Consider the following 18,500-nt stretch of genomic DNA (forward strand, 5'->3'; position numbering starts at 1 on the left):
CTATATGCGTGCAGATGGTGGAAGGTGGGTGGCTTGAGGGAGTGGGAGTTTGTGGAAGTTCTCTTCTGATTGCTCCAATTTTGCCAGGAAAGTAAGAAGCAAGGTTGTCTGCTGTGAGTGGGGGCAGAGGTGTTGGATGTGTGAGGAGAAAGAAGAAGGTGTGAAATAATCATCCAGTAGAGTGGGAGGGTGAATGTACTAGGGAAATACAGTATGGTTGTCGGGCAGCTTTACGGACCTCCTTGAGGTCAAGAGTTGAATTTAAAGCAAGACATGCCAGCATGGTTTTGTGTGTTTCCAGCCACTTCTAGCTGAACTGACTTCACAGGCCAAAGCAGCAGAAATGAGAAATCATCAAATCTGGAGTTTATCCAAGCAAATATAATGAAACAAGAGGGACGTGGAAAGTGAGGCTACATACACAGAAGTAACGAATGACTGACTAGGGATCTAGGCTGGTTTGGGAGATAAGAGGCGAGGACATAAAGTGGGTGGGGACAGTGAATAGGTGGCAGCATTGATGGATTAGAGGTCCTGGGGGTGGGGCGGATGGTTTTTTTCTAGATCTGGGGCTCTAGAAAGAGAAAACTAAAAATATAAGAGATCAGGGAGGGATTATCATGGAATAGTCCCAGTAATTTGTTGTGTTAAGGCCTAGGTTGTCACCATGAGAGTGATGAGGAGGGAGGACAAGATCACCGATGTAGGGACATTGAGTGAAGTGAGTGGCCACGACACATGAAATTTCTTCATGTGGTATATTAAAACAACCAAAAATCCAAGATAGAAATAATGCTGGAGAAAATGACAGTGGGATAAATGTCAGCGAGTTATAGCTGCAATTAAGGGTAGCGGGTGATAGAGTCTGATGACATATGATTCAAAGCAGGAGTATTTTGGGAGGAGAGAGGGAGAATGGTCTGCTAGTTGTGATGAGCAGCAAAGGAGGACCTTATCCTGCCTTCAAGCCCAGAAGTCTGAGGGCCGTGGGAGGAAAAGCAGCCTCTGCGCTACTGGAGGCAGTGTCCTCAGGGGAGAGCCAAGTTTTGGTTAGAGCAAAAAAGTGTATGTTGAGAGAAGAGGCTGGAGATGGAGGGGATTTTTTTTGCTAATGATGGATCATGAATTCAAGACGACACAGTGGAAGGTTTGGGGAGCTCAGGAGGGGTGGGATGTGGGGATAGAATTGGGCTGTACAGAGTCACATAGGGATAAAAAGATGGGAAGTGAGGGTGCCCTGGGAACCAGCGGCTTCTTGTGCAACTAACACAGTGACAAACGCCATAATGAGACTGGATCCAGTGGACTCAAGGCAGATGTTGATGAGGAGCTTTTGAGTGTTGAGCTGTGAGCATTTGGGGGTGTAGAGGCATGGGTGTCTGGGGCTTCCTGCTGGCCCCTGTCCTTGGCAGGCTGAAGAGCTGGGATCTTAGAGCTGGGGTAGAGCTTATACTTGACCTCTCTTAGGGAGGAACTGTGGAGTTAATATATACATTGTCGTTTAAACCTAAAACCTCTATGAGGATTTTATTTATTCCTCATTTTATAGATGAGAAAGTTGACCTTAGCTTAGAGAGGTTAAGCAACTTGTTCAAAGCCACACAGCTGTCAGGTTTGAGTTCAGATTCAAAAGCCAAATCCATTTGTTCTTTTTGTTCAGGTCTGTTTGTTCTGGTTTGTTCTTTTTCTCTCAGATCACACTGCCTCTACCTCCTCTTTGAGATGAATGAGATTGAAGTAAGGTAGGTATAGCTGAAGATAGGTTTGTGGAATGGGGGCAAAGTTGAAGAAATTTACACTTGAAGGCATGTATTTTTTTTTTTCTATTTAATCCAGATATCCATTTGCAGGGGTCCTCTCTCCCCCTTTAAGGTAAGAGTGCTTCAGTATTTCAAACATGTGAAGGTTTTAAGTCCTTCCCTGAATTTCTACAGAGTACTAAGGCTCACGTTTTCATAGATTGCTCTGGATCTCAATAATAGTGCTCTCAGGTCTATGCTTCATTGCCCCAGGTAGAAAAGTGTTCCTTCCTTAAATTCTACAAAACCACATTCACACAAAGCACTTGTGTTTGTGGTAGACTTTACAGGACCTTTTGATGGGAGGCAAGGAAGGGGTATTTATCCACTCTTGGTCTTAAAAGGCTTTCAGTTTCCCCCACTGGGATTTTGCAGTGGTGGCTGCACCTGAGTGTCGGTTAACTTGCTGACTCTTCTCTATTCCTCGTTATCCTTCAGAATGCTTTTTTTTTTTTTTTTTTTTTTTTTTTTTTAAGAGCCAGAGTGTCGCTCTTGTTACCCAGGCTGGAGTGCAATGGCGCGATCTCGGCTCACCGCAACCTCCGCCTCCTGGGTTCAGGCAATTCTCCTGCCTCAGCCTCCTGAGTAGCTGGGATTACAGGCACGTGCCACCATGCCCAGCTAATTTTTTGTATTTTTAGTACAGACGGGGTTTCACCATGTTGACCAGGATGGTCTCGATCTCTTGACCTCGTGATCCGCCCGCCTCGGCCTCCCAAAGTGCTGGGATTACAGGCTTGAGCCACCGCGCCCGGCTTTTTTTTTTTTTTTTTTTTTTTTAAGGCAACTATTCCCAGCCCCTGCTCTCCTTTCTGGTCTAAGCCTTCCTTTGTAAATCCAAGTTCATTAAAGCCTCCACTGATGAAAAAATCTTCCATGCAACAAGATCCAGCTGCCTGGTTTCCCTTTCTGTTGCCCTGTGTGCAGATAGAAGCAAGGCCATCTGCTAAGATGGGGAGCTAAGGTGGGGAGGGCAGGAGTGTGAAAGGCTGGGAAAGGGGGTAGGATAATGCCAAGTGGCCTCTGTAAGGTAAAGGGAGACAGCAGTATGGAGGGCAAGCGATGCCAGGGATGCCAGGGGACTCAGCTGAAATAGAGAGGGTTAGGTTCTTCTCTAGCAATCAGCCATGCGAGCAAAAAAGTAAAAGCTTTGCTGGGTTTTCTTGGGGTTAAAGTCTGCAGAGTGAGCGCAGGATAAAGACAAAGACACAGAGTTATGTAATGTGCTGACAAGACAGTTGCTGGTGAGACTGGCTGTGGGTCTGAGCGGGACAGCGAGAAAACGGGCCAAGAAGAAGAGAAGGGAAACAAAAAAGGAAAGAAAAAGCCGACATCTAACAAGACTGGAAAAGGGGTTGCGGAAGGAGGAGCAAGAGCGGAAGGAGGTAATGGCAGAAAGGGGTTCACAGAGAAGTTAAGACTCAGTAGCTGCTTGGCTCTCCTGGCACCCTAGGACCTGAGTGCCAGTGGCCCCCAGCGTCATGCTGGTGCTGCCTCCTGGCCGTCCTCCCATTCTCTCCCTGAAAGACATCAGCCTGCCAAAGCGGCAGCGGCATAAAGCAGCCCACCGCTCCAGCTTCACAGAAGTCTGAGATGAGAAGGCTAATCAGGAAATCGAGTGCCCCTCCCCAGGCAGGCTTAGTGCGGCTCCCTGCAGCACCTGTGGTCATCCAGTTTAGAAACACACAGTCGCAGAATAGCTCCTATTTCTCTCTCTCCCACTTCTGTAACATCCCACTCTCCTTTTAGGGAACAATGTTCTCTCTTGCCTGCTGCCACACATATGGGGGGTAGCAGGAGTGGGCATTTGATTTCCCTGGACTTGAAATTGAATCCATCTCTACTGAAATTCTCTCTAATTTACATGTGCTCAGCGTTATCACCGTGTGGTTCTATTGCTCATCAGTTGCCTTCCTCCCATCCCACAGTCTCCCTGCATTTTTGTTTCATTTTTATTTACTGCTCTTTCAAATCAAATGTCATCTCTGTTAACATTATATTGGAAGAAGGGCAGATAGAGCCCTTCTTTCTGCGTGCTCATTAGAGGTGAGCTGTGGTTTAGGAAATGTTCCACATGCCATCGGTGATCCATCTGTCAGCAGCACAAAGCAGCATTTCTGCCTGCTTTTTCTCTTCCTCTCTCTTCCCTAAGCCATCTCTCTAGTAGCTTGGTATCATGTCCTACTGTGCCTATGGCACAGTTAGGGGCCACTTTAAAGTTACAACAAATGTCCTTAGTCATGGGGCCATATGGAGGCTTGGTGGGTGGTACCATTAGTGGTAAAGCTTCAGGCAGATCTGCAGTTACTTTGTCCAGAAGAGAGAATCCCAAATCGGAGAAATGTTTTCATGAAATATTCTGGAACAAATTTAAAGCTGCTTATCACCAAACAAGAGTCTTCCTGTTCTCTGTGCAATTTTCCCCCACAAAATGATTTCAGACATGCCTTCTTGGGCAGAAACTCCCGACGCTTACCTGCATGATCCTTGGCGACCATCATTTTATCCCAATGGGCACACTTGATCATGGTGTTCTCCAGAACTGGCACAGAGCTCTCTCAGGGAATTTCCTGGGAAAACAATGACAGTTTCTCTTTAATATTTCATCATAGATTCACATATTTCTGGTGAACTCACAAACATTTAAGGCGCAGAGCAAGCGATTTATCAGCCCATGAACTGTAAGCAATCTTCAGCTTCTGAGCGTTCTGCTTACCCTTCAAAGGGATGTCCTCAGCTAATTAGACAGGGACCAGAATAGACCATGACTGTGAGCAGCTTGGAGGCAGGGGACATGTCCCTTCTCATTGCAACAGCACATGTTTGGCAAGAAGTAGGGCCTTATGGCAGAACCAAACTGAATCTGGAGCTGAAAGGAGCCCACAAAGTCATCTAGTTAATGAGTTCCTTAGAACATGAGAACCCAGTGAGATACAGGTTAAAAGGTGTCAGGGGAAGAGGAAAGAGAAGTGCAGGGGGAGTTTCATGGGCAAGTTACTTGGGAAAAATAATGTAATCACAGTTTTATTACTATTACAGGACACACTGAGCCGACCAAAAGAAGAGACCAATGTATATATTGTGTATTCTCACTGGAGTTCTGTGGGTCGGTATGGGAAGGGCTGATACAGTTCAATCCTCTCATTTTATAGATGAGGAAAATGCGGCTATAAGAGGAAATGGCAAGGCCAGGCATGTTGGCTCATGCCTGTAACCCCAGCTACTTGGGAAGCTAAGGCATGAGAATCACTCGAACCTGAGAGGTGGAGGTTATGGTGAGCTAAGATCGTGCCGCTGCGCTTCAGTCTGGGGAAAGAGGGAGACTCTGTTTCAAAAAATAATAATAATAAAGAAAAAATAAATTACAACTCAGACATTTACCTCTTTAGCACTGCCTCTGGGATTAGAGCCTAGAGCTCTCCTTGCTGTGTTTTTCCTGCAGAAAAATCACCTCACAGCCTCTTCATTCCAGGCAACAGGGAGAGAACCCGCTGAATGAGCCAGTAGCACTCATCTGATGTCAAGAGCTTGTTTTTAGCTTGGCATTTCAAAGATTGATGTCCTGTGACAAGAAGAATTACCCCAAATCTCCCCAGGCCTTCAGAGAACACATTTTCCCTCATGAACCATGCAGTTCCCAAACTTTTGATCCGTGTGAGGAGATGTCATACGCTGCTTTATATTTTATGCATGATAGCCCAAGCCATCACATCACCTTTAAAACCGGGCAAAAATGATTGCTCCAGAAAGAACCTTTACGGACAGATGCAAAACCCTATGCTGAAATTAGAAAAAAAATAAAATAAAATGCCAAGAAAAACAGTCAAACGTGCATGGAACACTAGACAGAGAGGTGTGCATGTGATAGAGTGGGGGTGTCTTCTGAATCATTTCCCTAAATATAGCAATGCAGTTTTTAAAAAATAAGCCTTTAAGTGCTGCTTCCCAGAAATCCTGTTATTTCTCTGCATATGCCTTATGTAAGTCTGTGCCACAGGCCTGCAGGACAGTCAGACAGGAAGGGACGGTGCTACCCTGAAAGGACCATCAAGAGATTCAACAGAAAATCTGAGAGACTATGAAACTCGGGAAACTTCGCCCTTTCCATGGAGGCAGCTGTGAGTGGTGCTGTCTGTTAAGTGCTTCCCACCTAGATGTTGTGGGGTGGCTCTGATATTTATTCATTTCACTTCTGAATAGAGCGGTCACTGTTGCTAATCATTTCCAAAAGGCTTATCATTATTCTTACTGAACTCCTGAAGGAACGTCTCTTTCTGCCTCCCACCCTCATTCCTTTGGCATCTATCTCTCTCTCCATTTTCCTTTCTCTAGCTTTACCTTCTGAGTGATTCCAGAAACAGGCCCGCAAAGGTTTGATAAATCCATTTCTTTAGATTCCTCTTTCAGCTTACATTTGGTAACTGCTTATAACAGTTCTCTGAACTTCCTCCTAGGAAGTGGTACAGGGTGGCAGGAGTCCCGATGGCCAATGGCAGGCATTTGTATACTGCACAGGTGAGTTGTTGAAGGAGGATCACATTTACGTTAGAACAGCCATCCTGATGTTTCTGGCTCCACTCCGCTGCCTCCGCAAATGCCCATGTCTGGGACCAGCTTTGAGCATACCAGTGAACAGTGAGCTGTCATGATGGCAAACTCCTCTGCTTTCCAGAAGCCCCTTCTGATGTCATTGATCTGCGTGCACCCTCATTCCGGCAGTTTCTCCCACCTGGTCCTCTCTCTTTCCTGCTTACCCATAACAAAGCCTCTTCACCTATCTGCAATTCTATTTAACCTTCTTCAGTTTCTCTCCTGAACTACTAGAGATAGCCATGAATCCGTGCTAGCTGGAGCTCTGGAAAGAAGCTGATAAGCAGTTCCCTAACAATCTATTAATAACTGACAATGACTGTGTATATTATTTGCCTAGGATACTTCACATTTCCTAAGGGGGAAAAAAAAAGGCGGAGGGGGGAAGTATCCTAGGGAAATAATCTATTATTCATTAATTCACAAAAGTACTGAAAGGCCTACCATGTGGTAAGTCGAATTATTCTACGCATCGATTTAGTCAAGGTAATGCTTTCCTTCTAGTGGGAGAGACAGAGAGTAAGTACACAAGCAAGACCATTTGTGATAGTAGTAGGTTTGATGAAGAAAATAAAGAAGATGATAGAATAGAATACTTAGTTGAGCTGGGGTAAGTAGGGAGGACTTCCCTGAGGAGGTGACATTTGAGGTTTCCCCTGAGTGAAGCAGGGCAAGATCTGGGAAAAGAGAGTTCCAGGCAGAGGGAAGAGAAAGCCTAGAGTTCCTGAGGTGGGAGCAGCTTGGATGGGAAAGGAAAGGAGGTGAGGGTGGCTGTGGTGTGATGAGGAAGGAGAGTGGAGGGGACAAGCGCAGGGAGGTGGGCTGCCGTGAAGCCATGTAGTGCGTTTTAGGCCCTGATGAGAAGTCTGAATTTTGTAAGTGAGATGGGAAATCGTTGGAGGGTTTTGGAAGGGGACTCACATTCAATTTAATTATTAACAGGCTAGGCTCTGACTTAATAGAATGTTCCTGTACCTGTGGAGGAACTTTCAAGCAAGGAGAGGAAGAATTAAGACAGTGCATTTAGAAGCAGCTTCAGGACATCTGGATCGCAGTTCTAACTACCCGAAACAACTTGCCGAGCTCCGTCACCTCATTGCTTTCAGACTTTCACATGGACTCTGATGAGGTTGTATCACTTAGTGCCCACAATCCTTTCCCCATCATAACACACAGAAAGTAATTTTTATACTGTACCCCTGGAAGTCAGGCTTCTCGAGTCTTCCCCCAGGGCTGAGGCACACCCATGACACACAGGGAGGGAACTTCTAGACTAGGTGACTTCTAAGGTCTCTCTTGGTTCTAGTAGTGTCAGATTTCATAATATTTCCTTGTGGTGTCCCTTAATTCATACCACACAGGAGGTTGTCTATTCTAACGAAAGACCAGTACCGACCTAGGTGATAACATGTGGACTATTTCACATATCCCAAGCATGAAACCTCAAATTCTAAATAAGCATTGTCATCTGGTACTTTCTGCTGCTGACCGTACACATTTTTCTGAGTCCTCCTTTTCTGCCACTTGAGCGATCAAGTCCTTCCTGAAGTGGCCTGTCCAGCTCACAGCTGGTGACGCTTCAGAATGTTTTGCCTTTCACATTTGCAAAATTAGATTTCAAACCAAGTGGCAAGATAATCCATCACAATGACTTATTAAGGCCAAAGTGCTTTTTATGCCCTTTCCCTTTTCTCATAGTTAGAAAAAAATATATTATTGTCTAAAAGGCTAGAGTCATACTCTGATGTAATAGATACAACATGGAGACAGGAGGTATCTGCCTCAGAGGATCAAAAATCACTACAACAATAAAAGGTAAATGTGTAAAGATAGCAACAGTTATTCTCTAGCCATAAAACATATCTTTGATTTACACATTCAATCCCACAGATGCCTTTGAATGTATCCCTCCCCATTTTTCTATCCTACCCTAGTATATACAAACTGACTGCACCCTGCATCGCTCACATTTATTGTACTTTAAACATACTTTCTGTTTCATGATTCACACCTCCCACACTCACTTTTGCTTCTCACTCTATCATGAACTCAGTTCGTTCTTTAAGTTCTTGGATACATGTGCAAAACGTGTAGGTTTGTTACATCAGTATACGTGTGCCATGGCGGTTTGCTGCACCTATTGATCCGTCCAGTAAGTTTCTTACCCTATCCCCTCACCCACCAATAGGCCCTGGTATGTGTTGTTCCCCTCTCTCTCTGTCCATGTGTTCTCATGGTTCAGCTCCCACTTATGAGTGAGAACATGAGGTGTTTGGTTTTCTGTTCCTGGGTTAGTTTGCTGAGGATGATGGCTTCCAGCTTCATCCGCGTCCCTGCAAAGGACATGGTCTCATTCCTTTTTTATGGCTGCATAGTATTCTGTGGTGTATATGTACCATATTTTCTTTAGTTTTCTTTATCCAGTCTATCACTGATGGACATTCGGATTGGTTCCATGACATTGCTATTGCAAATAGTGCTGCAATAAGCATACGTGTGCTTTATAGTAGAATGATTCTACCGTAAATATAAGAATATACACATTTTTAATAAATATAAAATATATATACATAAAGAATATTTATTTACAAAATAAAGACTGGACTATTTTACTCTTTGTAGTAGAACTATTTATGTTCCTTTGGGTATATTTTATATATATAGTAATGGGATTGCTCGGTCAAATGGTATTTCTGGTTCTAGATCCTTGAGGAGTTAGCATACTGCCTTCCACAAATGTTGAACTAATTTACACTTCCACCAACAGTATAAAAGTATGTCTATTCCTCCACAGCCTTGCCAGCATCTATTGTTTCTTGACTTTTTAATAATTGCCATTCTTACCGGTGTGAGATGATACCTCATTGTGGTTTTTATTTGGATTTCTCTAATGATCAGTAATGCTGCACTTTTTTTCATATGTTTGTTGGCCGCATAAATGTCTTATTTTGAGAAGTGTCTGTTCATATCTTTTGCCTGCTTGTTGATGGAGCTATTTTTTTTCTCGTAAATTTGCTTAAGTTCCTTGTAAATTCTGAATGTTAGATCTCTGTCAGATGGGTAGATTGCAAAGATTTTCTCCCACTCTGGTTGCCTTTTCACTTTGATGAGAGTGTCTTTTGCTGTGCAGAAGCTCTTTAATCAGATCCTATCTGTCAGTTTTGGGTTTTGTTGCAATTGCTTCTGGTGTTTTAATCATAAACTGCTTGCCCATGCCTATGTCCTGAATGGTATTTCCTAGGTTTTCTTCTAGGGTTTTTATGGTTTTGGTTTTACATTTAAATCTTTAATCCATCCTGAGTTAATTTTTGTATAAGGTGTAAGGAAGGGCTTCAGTTTCAGTTTTCCACATACGGATAGTCAGTTTTCCCAGCACCATTTATTGAATAAGAGGTCTTTTCCCCATTGCTTGTTTTTGTCGGGTTTGTTGACGATCAGACAGTTTTAGTTGTGTGGTGTTATTTCTGAGGTCTGTGTTCCGTTCTATTGGTCTATATGTCTGTTTTGGTACCAGTACCATGCTGTTTTGGTTACCGTAGCCTTGTAGTATAAAGTCAAGTTGCATGATGCCTCTAGTTTTGTTCTTTTCGCTTAGGGTTGTCTTGGCTATAATGGGTCTTATTGATTCCATATAAAATGTAAAATAGTTTTTTCTAATTCTGTGAAGAATGTCAATGGTAGTTTGGGAATAACATTGAATCTATAAATTACTTTGAAGAGTATGGCAATTTTCCCCAATATTGATTCTTCCTATCCATGATGATGAAATGTTTTTCCATTTGTTTGTGCCCTCTTATTTCCTTGAGCAGTGGTTTGTAGTTCTTTTTGAAGACGTCCTTCACAACCCTTGTTAGCTGTATTCCTAGGTATTTTATTATTTTTATAGCAATTGTGAATGGGAGTTCATTCATGATTTGGCTCTCTGCTTGTCTATTGTTGGTGTAAAGGAATGCTTGTGAATTTTGCACATTGATTTTGTATCCTGAGACTTTGCTGAAGTTTCTTATCAGCCTAAGGAGTTTTGAGGCTGAGATGATGAGATTTTCTAAATATAGAATCATGTCATCTGCAAACAGACAATTTGACTTTCTCTCTTCCTGTTTGAATAGGCTTTATTTCTTTCTCTTGCCTGATTCCCCTGGACAGAACTTCCAAATACTATGTTGAATAGGAGTGGTAAAAGGGGGCATCTTTGTCTTGTACTGGTTTTCAAAGGGAATGCTTTCAGCTTTTGTCCATTCAATATGTGTTGGTTGTGAGTTTGTCATAAATAGCTCTTATTTTGAGATATGTTCCAGCAATACTTAGTTTATTGAGAATTTTTAGCATGAAGGGGTACTGAATTTTATGAAAGGCCTTTTCTGCATCTATTGAGATAATCATGTGGTTTTTGTCTTTAGTTCTGTTTATGTGATAGATTATGTTTATTGATTTGTGTATGTTGAATCAGCCTTGCATCCCAGGGATGAAGCTGACTTGATCATGGTAAATAAGCTTTTTGATGTGCTGCTGGATTCAGTTTGTCAGTGTTTTATTGAGGGTTTTCACATCGACGGTCACAGGGATATTGGCCTGAAATTTTCTTTTTTCATTCTGTCTCTCCCAGTGCCAGGTTTTGGTATCAGGATGATGCTGACTTCATAAAATGAGTTAGAGAGGTGTTCCTCCTCTTCAATTGTTTGAAATAGTTTTAAACAGTGGAAGGAATGGTACCAGCTTCTCTTTATATCTCTGGTAGAAATCGACTGTGGATCTGTCTGGTCCTGGTCTTTTTTTTTTTTTTTTTTTTTCCCCAGTTGGTAGACTATTAATTACTGCCTCGATTTCAGAGCTTGTTACTGATCTATGCAGGGATTTGACTTTTCCTGGTTTAGTCTTAGGAGGATGTATGTGTCCAGGAATTTATCCATTTCTCCTAGATTTTCTAGTTCATCTGCATAAAGGTATTTATAGTATTCTCTGATGGGATTTATAATTTCTATGGGGTTAGTGGTGATATACCCTATGTCATTTTTTATTGTGTCTACTGGAATCTCCTATCTTGTCATCTTTATTAGTCTGGTTAGTGGTCTATTTTGTTAATCGTTTTGAAAAACCAGCTGCTGGATTCATTGAAAGGTGAATTTCTGGGGGGAGAGAGAGAGAGAGAGAGAGTGTGTGTGTGTGTGTGTGTGTGTGTGCGCGCGCGTGCGTGTGTGTGTGTCTATTGCCTTAAACTCTGCTGTGATCTTAGTTATTTCTTGTCTTCTGCTAGCTTTTGGATTTGTTTGCTCTTGCTTCCCTACTCTTAAGTTTTTGTTTTTTTTTTTTTTTTTTTTTTTTTTTTTTTTTTTTTTTAGTTCTGGGATCCATGTACAGAATGTACCAGTTTCTTACATAAGTATACATGTGCCATGATGGTTTACTGCACCTATCAACCTGTCATCTAGGTTTTAAGCCCTGTATGCATTAGGTATTTGTCCTAATGCTTCGCCTCCCCTTACCCTCCACCCCCCAACAGGCCTCGGTGTGTGATGTTCCCCTTCCTGTGTCCATGTGTTCCCATTGTTCCAGTCCAACTTATTAGCGAGAATATGCAATGTTTGGTTTTCTGTTCCCGTGTTAGTTTGCTAAGAATGATGGCTTTCAGCTCCATTCATGCCCCTGCAAAGGACATGAACTCATTTTCTTACAGCTTTTTAAATTGTGATGTTAGGGTGTCAATATGAGATCCTCTAGCTTTCTGATGTGGGCATTTAGTGCTATAAACTCTCCTCTTAACACTGCTTTAGCTGTGCCCCAGATACTTTGGTACATTGTCTCTTTGTTCTCATTGGTTTCAAAGAACTTGATTTCTGCCTTAATTTCATTATTTACGCAGGAGTTATTCAGGAGCAGGTTGTTCAGTTTCCATGTAGTTGTGCAGTTTTGAATGAATTTCTTAATCCTGAGTTCTAATTTGATTGCACTGTGGTCTGAGAGACTGTTATGGTGTTAGTTCTTTTGTGTTTGCTGACAAGTGTTTTATTTCCAATTACGTGGTCAATTTTAGAAGAAGTGGAATGTGGCACAGAGAAGAATGTATATTCTGTTGATTTGGCGTGGAGAGTTCTTTTAGGTCCACTTGATTCAGAGCTGACTTAAAGTCCTGACTATCCTTGTTAATTTTCTGTCTTGTTGATCTGTCTAATATTGGCAGTGGGGTGTTAAACTCTACCACAATTATTGTGTGGAAATGTAAGTTTCTTTGTAGGTCTCTTAAGAACTTATTTTATGAATCTGTGTGCTCCTGTACTGGGTGCATACATATTTAGGATAATTAGTTCTTTTTATTGAATTGATCCCTTTACCGTTATGTAATGACCTTCTTTGTGTTTTTTGATATCTGTTGGTTTAAAGTCAGTTTTATCAGAGACCAAGATGGCAATCCCTACTTTTCTGAGGTTTTTTTTCTTTGCTTTCCATTTGGTAGGTACATTTTCCTCCACGCCTTTATTTTGAGCCTCTGTGTATCATTGCATGTGAGATCAGTCTCCTGAATACAGCACACTGACGGGTCTTGACTCTTGATTCAATTTCCCAGTCTATGTCTTTTAATTGGGACATTTAGCCAGTTTACATTTAAGGTTAATATTGTTATGTGTGAATTTGATCCTGTCATCATAATGCTATCTGGTAATTTTGCACACTAGTTAACTAGTTTAGGCAGTTTCTTCATCATATCGTTGGTCTTTATAGTGTGGTGTCTTTTTGCAGGGGCTGGTACTTATTTTTCTTTTCCATAATTAGTGCTTCCTTCAGGAACTTTTGTGAGGCAAGCCTGGTGGTGATTAAATCCCTCAGCATTTGTCTGGAAAGGATTCTATTTCTCCTTTGCTTATGAAGTTTAGTTTTGCTGGATAGGAAAATTCTTTAAGAACAATAAATACTGGCCTCCAATCTCTTGTGGCTTGTAGGATTTCTGCTGAGAGGTCCACTGTTAGTCTGATGAGCTTCCTTTGTAAGTGACCTGGCCTTTCTCTCTGGCTGTCCTTAATATTTTTTTCCTTCATTTTGGCCTTGGAGAATCTGAGGATTATGTGTCTTGGGGTTGATCTTCTCATGAAATATCTTGGTGGTGTTCCCTGTATTTCCCGAATTTGCATGTTGGCCTGTCTTGCTAGGTTGGGGAAGTTCTCTTGGATAATAACCTGAAGTTTGTTTTCCAGCGTGTTTTTATTCTCCCTCTTTCCTTCAGGTACTCCAATCAGTCATAGATTCGGTCTTTTTATGTAATCCCATATTGCTTGGGGGCTTTGTTCATTTGTTTTCATTCTTTTATTTCTATTCTTGTCTGCATGCCTTATTTCAGCAAGGTGGCCTTCAAACTCTGATATCCTTTCTTCCACTCAGTCAATTCAGCTACTGATACTTGTGTATGCTTCACGGAATTTTTGTGCTGTGTTTTTCAGCTTCATTAGGTCATTTATGTTCCTATCTAAACTGATTATTTTAGTTAGCAATTCCTCTAACCTCTTATCAAGATTTTGTAGCTTCTTTCACTGGGTTAGAACACACTCCTTTAGCTCAGTGTAGTTTTTTATTACCTATCTTCTGAAGCCTACATCGGTCAATTCATCCATCTCGTCCTCCATTCAGTTCTGTGCCCTTGCTGGAGAGCTCTTGTGATCATTTGGAGGAGAAGAGGCACTCTGGCCTTTTGGGTTTGCAGCATTTTTTTGTTGATTCTTACATTTGTGAGTTTGTCTAGTTTCCATATTTGAGGTTGCTGACCCTGGGATGGGGTTTTTGTGGGACTTTGTTGTTGATGCTGTTGTCGTTGGTTTCTGTTTTTCTTTCAATGATCAGGTCCCTCTTCTGTGGGGCTGCTGCAATTTGCTGGGGTTCACTTGAGGCCCTATTCATCTGGTTCACCCCCGCACCTGAGATGTCACTCAAGGAGGCTGGAGAATAGCAAAGCTGAGTGCTTGCTCCTTCTTCTGGGATCTCTGACCTCAAGAGGCACCAAGCTGATGCCAGTAGGATTGCTCCCATGTAGGGTTTGATAAACCCTGTTGGAGGGTCTCATTCAGTTGGGTGGCATGGGAAACAGGACCCATTTAACAAAGCAATTTGACGGTCTCTTGGTCAAGGTGGTGCACTTTGCTGGAGGGGTGGGGGAACTCACTTGTCTGGGCTGCCTGCATTCCTCAGAAATACCAGGAGGAAAGGCTAAGTCTGCTAGTCAATAGAGACTCGAGCCATCCCTCCCCGCTAGGGGCTCAGGCCCAGGGAGATCAGGGTTCTGTCCTTGAGCCTCTGACTGGAGTTGTTGGAGTTCCTGCAGGAAGGCCCTACCCAGTGAGGAAGGATGGGTCAGGGTCAGGCCTGAAGAGATACTCTGGTTGCAGTCTGCCCTATCTGGTGTGTTGGGCTGTGGAGAACATCTTTTGGGACCATGCTGTCCAGCCTCCCTGGCTCCAGCAGTGGAAATGCATTGCCTGGAGCTACAGAGATGGAGCCCAGTGAGCTTAGCATATTAGGCAGTTATGAGTCCTGGTGCTGGCTGCTCAAGGAGCCCAAAGAGCTTAGGCAGCTGCAGCTGTGGTTCTGGTTGCTTCCCCTAGGAACTGGGCAGGCTTAAGCAGATTCTAGCTGATAGGCTGTTGAGAATCTGTGCAGCTCCAGGATTGGGACCCTAGTTCCTGGTGGGGTGGGTTTGCAAGTGGGATCTTCTGATCCATGGGTTGCACAGTTCCATGGGAAAAGTGTGGTTTCCCTGGCTGGGTAGCATGCTCACTCACTACCTCCCTTAGCTGGAGGATGCAGACTCCCCTGCCTCATGTGTCTCTCAGGTGGGCCCCCATGCCACACTGCTCTTCCTTCCTCTCTGTGGATCACGCCACCCATCTAGTCAGATCTGATGAAAGAACCTGGATACCTTGGTTGCCAGTGCAGGAGTCACATGGTATAATGGTTTGCTCTCCCCTTTGCCTTCTCTCCTCTTCCTTTTTTTGAGATGGATTTTCACTCTTGTCACCCAGGCTGGAATGTCATGGTGTGATCTCAGCTCACTGCAACCTCTGACTCCCAAGTTCAAGGAATTCTCCTGCCTCAGCCTCGCGAGTAGCTGGGACTACATGCAACTGCCACCACACTCAGCTGATTTTTATATTTTTAGTAGAGATGGGGTTTCACCATGTTGGCCAGGATGGTCTCAAACTCCTGACCTCAGGTGATCCACCTGCCTCAGCTTCCTAAAGTGCTGGGATTACAGGTGTGAGCCACTGCACTCAGCCCAGTTGTTTTTTCATTGGGAGCCTCTGATAGTCAACCATCTTGCAAACTCAATTCTTTGACCTCCCTAATTCCATCACCTCCCCCCCACTCCCAACCTCACTTATTTCCCTTCTCATGCTCTATGATGTGTTCATCATAATTTCTTGTGACTTTGACCTACTTTACCAGTTCTTAACCATAATTGCCCCCCTGAAATCTCCATCATTACCAGAGTCAGATAACCCAAACAACTGTGAGTTGATTGAGAAAGAGTCAACGCCATGGCCACCTCTGGTTAACACTGGGCCCTACCTAGCTGGTCTCAGACTTCTCCAAAAGTGTCCGTGCTTTGTTTTCTTTCATGTTGGAGATTTTTTTGTTTGTTCGTTTGTTTCAGGTTGGAGCAGGGTTTCCTCAATCTTCACTTCAAGAATCTGGTGAAATTCCTGAAGGTTAAATTAATAAAAGTGTGGAGGGCCACCCTAAAGTGAGGCTCTCAAAGTTTTATCTCAAGCTAGTTTACATTAAATCTCCAACAATTAATAATTACCCTTAGGTACTTAATATTCCTACCTGTCTCTAGCAGCAGCTTCTGCTCCAGGTAAGCTGCACTTCTCTATATTCATCTGCCTCTTCAGTTCTGGGGATGTATTGTGACCCTAATTCTCTGATGAATCTAAAAAGAATTATTGGTTTTCAGTTTCTTTGTTGTTGTGAGGACAGGAGTTAGAATTTCCAAGCTCCTTGCACGTCAAACTGGCAACTGTGGGCTTCTTAGTCATATTCAAGACCTTTGTGATGACATAATGCCTAGAGGGTAGCAAATATTCAGTAAATGTTTGCTGTGTCGAAGTCTAAAAAGAAGGGGACACTAATGTAGGGGCAATTTCTCTAAAGATATAAGGCTTATTTTCAGCTGTCATGTGAGAAAAGGAACTTTACTCCTCGGTCTTGAGCTGAGGTTGTGGCTTTACTTGTTTATGTACTTTTTGAAAGAATTAAGTGTTTTCCTAGAATCAGATCCTAGTTTCCCAACTAGGTGCCATCTGTTGTATTCTTACTGACTCTCCTATAGAATTCCGACAGACTTTCTAAGTCTCAACTTGAATAAAAGACCTTGTTTCCTACGTTGTCATCTACGAGGAGCCCCTGAATTTCCATTCTCTCCATCTTAAACATTTATCCCTATCCTCCTTTAACTAGGTCACACTGATTAAGCAAGTTAAAAACACTAGGCATTGTACTGTGCTTTATGAAGATGCTTTTATTGGCTTCTATTAACACAAAGTATGAGATGTGTATGAGTTCTGCATTTGGAAGATAAGGAATTATGGCTTAACAAATCTAAGTAAATTACCTAACTTACAAAGCTAGTAGGTGGCAGAGCTGGGAGGTACTCAGCCTCTCTTCTTGTTTGTCTCATCTCAGTGCATCCTTCTATCCTACAAGCCAATGCAGAGCACCTCCATGTCACAGGCACAGAATGAGGTGCCTTGGTGGTTACAAAGATCAGTTGCATGTTCTTGTGCCTCAAGGGTTACAGTGCCCTCCTTTGGAAAAGAGTTGCCAACCTATGACTAACAAGCAAAGTAGCCCCTGAAGCTGCCATTTTTTGCTTCCTGCCTGGACTTCTTACAAACTCGGAATGGGGCAAACTGATACGAGTTAAAAACTTGTTGGCTGGATGCGGTGGCTCACGCCTGTCATCCCAGCACTTTGAGAGGCCAAGATGGGTGGGCCACTTGAGGTCAGGAGTTTGAGACCAACCTGGCCAACATGGCAAAACCCCATCTCTACTAAAAATAAAAAATTGCCGGGCGCAGTGGCTCAAGCCTGTAATCCCAGCACTTTGGGAGGCCAAGGCAGGTGGATCACGAGGTCAAGAGATCGAGACCATCCTGGTCAACATGGTGAAACCCCATCTCTACTAAAAATACAAAAAAAAAAAAAATTAGCTGGGCATGGTGGCGTGTGCCTGTAATCCCAGCTACTCAGGAGGCTGAGGCAGGAGAATTGCCTGAACCCAGGAGGCGGAGGTTGCGGTGAGCCGAGATTGCGCCATTGCACTCCAGCCTGAGTAACAAGAGTGAAACTCCGTCTCAAAAAAAAAAAAAAAAAATTAGCCAGGCATGATGGCACAAGCTTGTAATCCCAGTTTCTCAGGAGGCCAAGACGTGAGAATCACTTATCCGCAGGAGGTGGAGGTTGCAGTGAGCCAAAATCGCATGACTGGACTCCAGCCTGGGTGGCAGAGTAAAACACTGTGTCAAAACAAAACAAAACAAAAAAAACAACAACAAAAAAAAAACCCCACACCTGTTTGGGAATTAGTTTTATTATACTGTATTAGCATTATATACATTAAATATTAGAGTATTATATATTCTAGGTGTTTTTTTTTTTAAACCTGATTTTGGTTTTCAAAGATTTACAAATGTGCAATTCTGAGTTGTAATTTGGTTTGGGAGCCATTTACAGAGATGAAGATACATGATAGGATAGGTAGATAGATGAGGTAGTGTGACCTGAGCAAAGTGAAGAAATTGTAACACCTTAGGGTTGTGAGGGAACCTTAGCAGCCGTTTAGAGTCACCACTCCTGGAGTTGAGGGGGCCTAATAAGCTCTCACGAGCTATCAGCCCACCAGAACCTCTCTCTGTTCTGAAAGTGTGCTAACAACTAGCACCTAGCTTTCAGAGTGATTAATCTCCACCACCAGATCAGTAGCTGACACCCCAGGACAGTTTTTTTTTTTTTACCTTTTATTATCTTATAATTCATCTTTCTAATGCTCCAAAAGACTATGTACAAATATACAACCTGTCAACTAGTTAAGAAAGAACATTTCTATCTAAAAACATAACTTTATGGAAG

The sequence above is a fragment of the Saimiri boliviensis genome, chromosome 19 (genome assembly GCF_048565385.1).
Source record: "Saimiri boliviensis isolate mSaiBol1 chromosome 19, mSaiBol1.pri, whole genome shotgun sequence".
NCBI lineage: Eukaryota > Metazoa > Chordata > Mammalia > Primates > Cebidae > Saimiri > Saimiri boliviensis.